At 53.4% G+C, this 7,486-nt stretch overlaps 1 long non-coding RNA gene across 1 annotated transcript; it reads right to left on the bottom strand.

The window, feature by feature from the left end:
• Nucleotides 1–257: 257 nt before the first annotated feature.
• Nucleotides 258–3,005, bottom strand: LOC144582599 (uncharacterized). Its single transcript, XR_013535636.1, has 3 exons — nucleotides 2,361–3,005; nucleotides 1,060–1,170; nucleotides 258–565 (listed from the first exon to the last, which is right to left on the bottom strand). It is a non-coding gene; the product is annotated as an uncharacterized LOC144582599 (long non-coding RNA).
• Nucleotides 3,006–7,486: the final 4,481 nt, after the last annotated feature.

The raw sequence follows: 7,486 nt of genomic DNA, 5'->3' as shown, positions 1-7,486 counted from the left end.
TCGACCTCCCAGCTCAAGCAATCCTCCCACCTCAGCCTCCTGAGTAGCTGAGACCACAGGTGTGCACCACCGAACCTGGCTGACTTTTTATTATTTGTAGAGATAGTGTCTTCCTACATTGCTCAGGTTGGTCTCCAACTCCTGGGCTCAAGAGATCTTCCCCTCCCAAAGTGCTGAAATTACAGACATAAGCCACCATGCCTAGCTGGAAATCATATACTCTGAATTCCAAATCAGAGTACATGGCATAACCAAAATATTTGTTCTTTTACTTTATTTTTTTTTCTCCAGAATTTAAGAAAATCTGAAATATAGTTTGGTCAAAGGTTGGACTTTTGAGAGCATTTTGATGGCTAGTGGTGACATTTCTCAGAGTTAGCAATGGGCCACGGGTGCTCTAGGAGGTGAGGCGTGGGTTAAATCACTTTGAATCACACAGTGAGAAAGCTCATTTATTCACACCCCCTGTTCCATTCTACTTCACTCCTTCTAAGTATCCTCAAAGAGAGTCTGTTTGGTCCTAATACGACTTCAGCGCCTCTCCAACACTTGCTAAGATCCTTTTCTAATAAGGAGAGAAAGTCGCACATTCAGAACCTTGGCAGGGCCATAGTGTCTGGTTAGAATGAAATCTCATTGTTGAAAATCACAGTAATCTACAGTCTCCTTTTCACTCCATGTTATTAAGAACAATGCAAATCAATGGAAATAAAATTGTTCAGAAAACAGCAGAACAGGTCACATGCAGCCGTAGAATGGAGGTAGCATGGAAATGCTGGAGTCTGGAAAGCACCGCGACACGGGACAACAGAGCGGAGTGCCCTGCAAGTTCCAGTCTGTGCGGTCGGGGCATCTTGGTTGACCGGAGACCCTGTGGGTCAGTGAGGCTGGAGCTGGCAGAATCCCAGAGTTGCACGTGGAAGCCTCCCAGCTATGAGCTGAGATTCTCCCCCAGCATCTGCTCTGCCCAAGGTACCAGCTGGGGTGGGCCATCCAGCCTTAAGAGTGGGTTGGACAACAGAGGGCACAGCACTAGGCCCCTGTGACTCAGATACTCACATTGGAGGGAGGGCGGAGGAGGAAGCGTAACTGTCTTCCAGTGTTCAGAGGGGCCGGGCAAGGTCCTGGGTCACCCTCTGTTCTAGGACCATCAGAGGCTTTCTTTAGGGTCTAGGAGAAGGTGGGGAGGGCCCCAGAGTGGCTGGGTCAGACCCCTCTGAGCACTGCTCCAGGGGCAGGCAGCTCAGGCCCAAAAGGTGCGTGGGTCTCAGGGAGCCACTTGTTCCCCTCCGGTTCCCCTCTAGTGAAGAGCTACAGAGGAGGGGACTGGGAAACCAGGGTTCTAGCCTCAGCTTCCTCCTGACCTGCTGTGTGTCCCTGGACAAGGCACTCACTCCCTCTGGGCCTCAGTGTCCCTCCAGATTGAAGCTGCCAAATGAAGTGGTCTTCTGGTCCTGTATGCACAGATGGGATGCTCTGCCTCCCCAAGATCCCTCAGGCCACCACTCTTTGTGTCCCTGTCCCCTTTCAGGGCAGACCACTGGGCCGGAGCTGGCTGCAGGCCTCCGGCGAGGGCTACCCCAGCCTTCCTCAGAGGCTTGTCCTCCTAGGTGAGGGGTTGTCCATGCCCAGCCCCATGAGGCCGGCGTGGTTTCAGGCAGTGCCCAGTGGCACTATTGGCAGGCTCCAGACACTAAAAGAGGAAGCCAAGACCCTGAAAGTGGGGGAGGAAGACAGGGAAGGAAGAGGTGCCTGCGGAGGGGTGCTGGTGGCTGCCCCTCGCAAACGTGCCGAAGGTTGCCAACTTGAGCTTAAGCCTTGGTTCCAGAACACAGAGCCTCCTCTCTGGGGGCCTTGACCCCTGGGAGCCCCCACCCCTGGGGCCAGCTGAGCGGCCCCGAGGGAAGTAGCCCCAGAAGGGCCTGGTTGTTGGCTGGGAAGTGGCTGGGAGGGAAGTTTTAATGATACACAACACAAGACACAGGGGGGAAAGGGGGGGCCGGTGGAGGAGAGGAGGGAGGTTGGGGGGAGAAAGAAAGACCGCCTGCCAGGCCTGTTGCCAGGAGACCGCCAGGCAGCCAGAACCAGCCCTGCTCTTTTCACAGTTGGCTTTAAGCACCGAGAGAAAGCCCGGGCCATAAAGGGGGACATGTGTTGCTGGGTGTGTAAGGCTAGCCTCTGCAGTTAGGGGAGCCCCTGCCCCCGCCCCCTGCCGTTGCCCCGAGAGAGCCCTTTGTGCCCCCCAGCCCTGCCCCCACACCTGGGGGTTGTGGATGAACGATGGAGCCTGCAGAGCAATGGAAAAGACAAGGGTGGCCCTGGCCTTCCAATGTCGCAGCCACTTTGGGGGTGAAACTCACCAGCTGGGGCCCTCAGGAAACTGGCAGGGGCTGGTGGGGTGGGGAGGCCCAGGATTCCAACATGGCACGTTCACGGAAAAGTATTCCTATTGGCTCTGGGCGGGCCCTCCAGGTGGGGGTGTCTAGAATCCTAGGAATCCTCAACAGGGCACTCGGATGGGAGCTGACAAGTCCCAGAAACCTGCATTCTGGCCCCTGGTTCTTGTCATGGATGCCATGGTGGGAACAGGCCCCTTTAGGATGTGCCTTGGCACTTGGGGGCTGTCCCTGCAGCACAGTGGACTGCTGTGTCCCTGAAGAGTCCACCACACAGCCAGGAAAGAGCAAAAAGAGGGGGAGGGTTGTTGACAAAACAAGGACTCAAGGATCCTAGGCCCTGGCTGCCAATCCAGAGAGATGTCAGCTGAGGAGTGACGGCGCTCTCAGCACAGAGGATGTCAGCGAACAGGAAACAGCACGGCGTGGGAGCTGGGCCAGAGCCCCGACAGTTCAAATGAGCTCCCCGGGGTGACAGTTCCTTCCACGCTGTGTTCCTACGCCCTGCTGAAAACAGGCTGCGATTTCGGTTGCTTCTTGTATCAATTGCATGAGGGGAAAGGCCGTTTCTTTTGATCCACTGGCATGCCAAGGCCTGAGTGCCAGTCCTGGGAGCCTTACCAGCCCTCTGAGAAGAATCAGAAGGCAAGTCAGAAGAATCAGAAGGGAATCGGGGTGGGAAGGGACAGCCAACTCACCTGGCCTCCTGACTTCCCTCTGGGCCTTTGGAGGCACTGCTGGAGGCCCACCTGAGCTCGAACTCCAGTCTCCTGCTCAGTGCGACAGGCAGCCCTGCTTCCCCGGCTCATGGAGTGAGTGAGAGTGTGTGTGAGCCAGTTCTGGACAAAATTAAGAAATCATTGTATCGTCCAAGAAATCTTGACTCTGTGCATATGCGTGCACTGAGCTGTCTCCCACTGGTGTGAGCGTCCTGGAAAACAGGCCTTCTGGGGGAAAGAGGGAGCCAGGCTGCCTGCTAGAAGCTGCGGGGCTCCTGACTCAGAGGCTTGCTTTTTCTCCAACTTCCTTTGCCTCCTTTTCTGGCTGCAGTGTGTGGTTCAGCTAGTTCTAGAGTCTTTCCTATCCCCATCCTGGACCATGTCCCATCCCAGGCATCAAGAATGGTTCATACCTGTAATCCCAGCATTTTTTTTTTTTTTTTTTTTTGAGACGGAGTTTTGCTCTTGTTACCCAGGCTGGAGTGCAATGGCGCCATCTCAGCTCACCACAACCTCTGCCTCCTGGGTTCAGGCAATTCTCCTGCCTCAGCCTCCCGAGTAGCTGGGACTACAGGTGCATGCCACTATGCCCAACTAATTTTTTTGTATTTTTAGTAGAGATGGAGTTTCACCATGTTGACCGGGATGGTCTCGATCTCTTGACCTCGTGATCCACCTGCCTCAGCCTCCCAAAGTGCTGGGATTACAGGCGTGAGCCACCGCACCCAGCTAATTCCAGCATTTTGAGAGGCTGAGGCAGGAGGATCACTTGAGGCCAAGAGTTTCAGACCAACCTGGGCAACATAGTGAAACCCTGTCTCTGCAAAAAATTTAAAAATAATCCAGGTGTGGTGGCATGTGTCCGTAGTTCCAGCTACTCGGGAGGCTGAGGTGGGAGAATCCCTTGAGCCCAAGGAATTGAGGCTGCAGTGAGATAGGATGGCACCACTACATGCCAGCCTGGTCGACAGAGCAAGGCGCTGTTTCAAAAAGAAAAGAAAGAAAATGATTTACTTCCAGATGGGCTGAATCTCCATGAGGTGGTAACCGTAAGGGTAGATTTGGCGGCTCTCAGAAGGGGAAGTGGTGTCAGGCAGTGGCTGGAGGAGCAGGTGATGCCTGGGTCTGACTGCTGGAGGGAGGCCTTCTGGGTTCTGCCTCTGGGAGAAGACAGGCTGCTGGAGAGGGCGAGCCGAAGGAGGTGGAGAGATGGGCCACCAGGGAGCCCACTGGGTCACCTGGCAAGTTCTGCTGGGCCCGCCAGCGCACGGCTGGGCTTTACAACAGGGGGTATGGAGCTCCTTGAGTGGAAAGCCCCCCTCGATGGCTTGCCCCTGATTTCATCCCAAGAACGGCCAACTCTAGCAAGCAAATCTACCTGCTGGGTCACAGGTAGGGGCTCAGCCTTGTCCCTGAGGCTGGGCACAGGCTTGGTCCTTCTTGCCTGCCTCCTCCCTTTCCCTGTCCTCTGTCACATCCTTCCCTGATGCAGAGGGAAGTTTTAACCTGGAAGGTTCCCTCTGCCCTCTCACAACTCAGCGCCCTGTTATTCCTTCAGAACCCCTCGCCAGCTCCTCATATGCTCTTAGAGTCTGTGGCTTCTGTTTCTCTAGCTTGTTTGGGGGAGAGTCCCTGGAGGCCCACCCCACCCCCAGAAGCATTCCAAAACATGGCCCTTGAGCTCACCTGTCAGTGTTCCTCCCCCAGGCAGCACCAAACTCCCTAGATTGGACCTCAGTCTTTTCTTTTTTTTTTGAGACAGGATCTCGCTCTGTTTCCCAGGCTACAGTGCAGTGGTGTGATCATCACGCAGTGTAGCCTCAATCTCCCGGGCTCTAGCGATCCTCTGACCTCAACCTCCAGAGTAGCTGGCACTACAGGCACACACCACTACACCTGGCTAATTTTTTTTAATTTTTAGTAGACAGATGAGGTCTTGCCATGTTGCCCAGGCTGGTCTCAAACTCCTGAGCTCTTAGTGATGCTTTTGCCTCGGCCTCCCAAAGTGTTGGAATTACAGGCATGAGTCACCATGCCCAGTTCTGTCTCCCTTATTCTTAATGAGAGGACCATGAGTTAATCTCTTAGGTCCACCCTCACCTCCTCCAGGAAGCCTCTCTGATTTACATCCCTCCCGCTTTGTGCCTTCTGGTTTCTCATTAGTGCAGTCATTCCTGACCCAGAGTGGCCCTCAGCATTTGCCAAGATTTGTCCCCAGAGCTCAGGGCTGGTGGCCAGGTGGGTTAGGGGTTAGTTGTCAGGGGTTGGGAGACCACTTCTCCTAGTGCAATAGGAACAGATCCAGCTGGCTTGGACGGAAGGGAGGAGGGCCTGGGCACCCTTAGCCCCCTTCACCCCACACCTCTGCACTCTGCCTAGCCTCTTGACCAGGAAGCTGAACTACCTTCACTAAAGGAGAGAGTGGAGACAGGAGACAGGGCCCTTCTCTCTGGGACAGGACCCTCCTCGTGGGGCTCCTTAGAGGTAAGTAAGGTCCTGCCTCTTGGGCCCCTGGGAGTCCCTGAACCTCAAAGGTCTTGTGCCCCACACGTTCAGGATGGGGCCTCCAAAGATGGTCAGGGTCACAGTGCCACCTGCTGGGACTCCCAGGAACAGCAGCTGGAGAGACGCTGATCGTGCGTGCCTGCGTGTGTGTGTTGCGGGGAGGGCAATTAATAACACCTCACCACAGATCTTAAAATTCGCCTGATTTTGAACCCTCACCCCTTTCCAAGGAAGCAGCCAAAAGAGGGCAGAGGAAATGGTACTGGAATTCAACTGGGGCTCCCAGGGAAAGCCAGATCCCCAGGGACATGATTGCATTCCTTGGAACTGGTGTTTTTTGAACTTCATTCATTGAAGCCTGGTTTCTAGGGATGGTTTCTCTTTTTCATTAACCCAGAAGGAAGGTGGAGATTGTTCTTCTTGCTTCTACGTGAAATGGGGTTTCAAAGGCAAAAAGCAAGAACACACTTTGAATATCTTTGTTTTTTATTACACTGATAAGAGAAATAAAAGTATGTTACATTGTAAACGTTGATGACTGGAAACAGTCCAAGGTGATCATTGTAATGTCAATTTCTGAAGCAGCTGGGAGAAATAAGTAGGATAATGAAATGAATCAGCACAATGCCTCTCACTTGAGAAATACTCTGTATGTTAGGCAATTCATTGATAAAATGAAACCCACTGTGGAGAAAGTGATTGGCCTTCCTGGCAAGCTGGGCTGGAGGTGAGCAGAGTTGGCCAAGATCATGGGGTGATGGGTGATGTCTTGGTTGAGAGCCACTAGCTGACCTGTGTCCTCCTGATGCACAGGTATGCTGCTCAGTAACTCCCTGGAATTACTTTTTAAAAGGTAGATGTGTGAATAAAGAATTGGGGGATTTGAATTTTGGTTTGTAAATAATGAGCCCTTTGCTTTAGGAAGAACTCAGCATTGGACCCTTGCAAGTATTCTCTCTCTCTCTCTCTCTCTCTCTCTCTCTCTCTCTCTCTCTCTCTCTCTCTCTCTCAGACAGAGTCTCACTCTGTTGCCCAGGCTGGAGTGCAGTGGCTCGATCTCAGCTCACTGCAACCTCCACCGGGATCAAGCGATTCTCCTGCCTCAGCCTCCTGAGTAGCTGGGATTACAGGTGCATGCCACCATGCCCAGCTAATTGCATCCCTTGACCTTGTGATCTGCCCACCTTAGCCTCCCAAAGTGCTGGGATTACAGGTATGAGCCACCGTGCCCGGCCGACCCTTGCAAGTATTTCACATGACATTTGTTTTGCCCCCTTCATCCCTTTACTGATATAACCAAAGTCCACCTGCAGTGACAGGCTAGCCTGATAACCTACTCATGGAGCCAAATGCGGATGCTCCTTAGGCAGAGTACAAATGGGGGAATATTTGGGGGTCTGGAGGGTGGGACTGATGTTGGGGAATCAGCAAGCATCAGGCCCCCATCCTGGTGTATGACATTTGTTTCCCCATCGAATCCTCACTGGAACCCCATGCAAGAGCTACCACTACCACCCTCATTTTACAAATAAGGGATTTGTGGCCCAGGGAGTCTGTGTGGCCTGGCTGAGGTCACAGTCCTGATAAATGCTAGAGTTGGGATGTGAACCCAGGGAGTCTGGGGTGACTCCAAAGGACTAAGGCCGGGAAACAGGAAGGTGGTGATTCCCATTTGGGAATGTGCCTGGGGGGAGGTTTGGAGAGGTGGCTCATGGTCAGTGGTGATTCAGCTTCCCACTCACCAGGTAGAGGACTGACCTGGTATGTGCCTTCAGGGCTGACATGTACGACTGTGCATGTTGTGCACTGCCAAAGTTACCCCATATATGAAGACACTGTGCACATCACAGCTTTATTTGCAGTGAC

This window comes from Callithrix jacchus, chromosome 5 (genome assembly GCF_049354715.1).
Source record: "Callithrix jacchus isolate 240 chromosome 5, calJac240_pri, whole genome shotgun sequence".
Classification (NCBI taxonomy): Eukaryota; Metazoa; Chordata; class Mammalia; order Primates; family Cebidae; genus Callithrix; species Callithrix jacchus.
The sequence above is the reverse complement of the archived record's forward strand: the minus strand, read 5'-3'. Positions and strand labels throughout refer to the sequence as shown.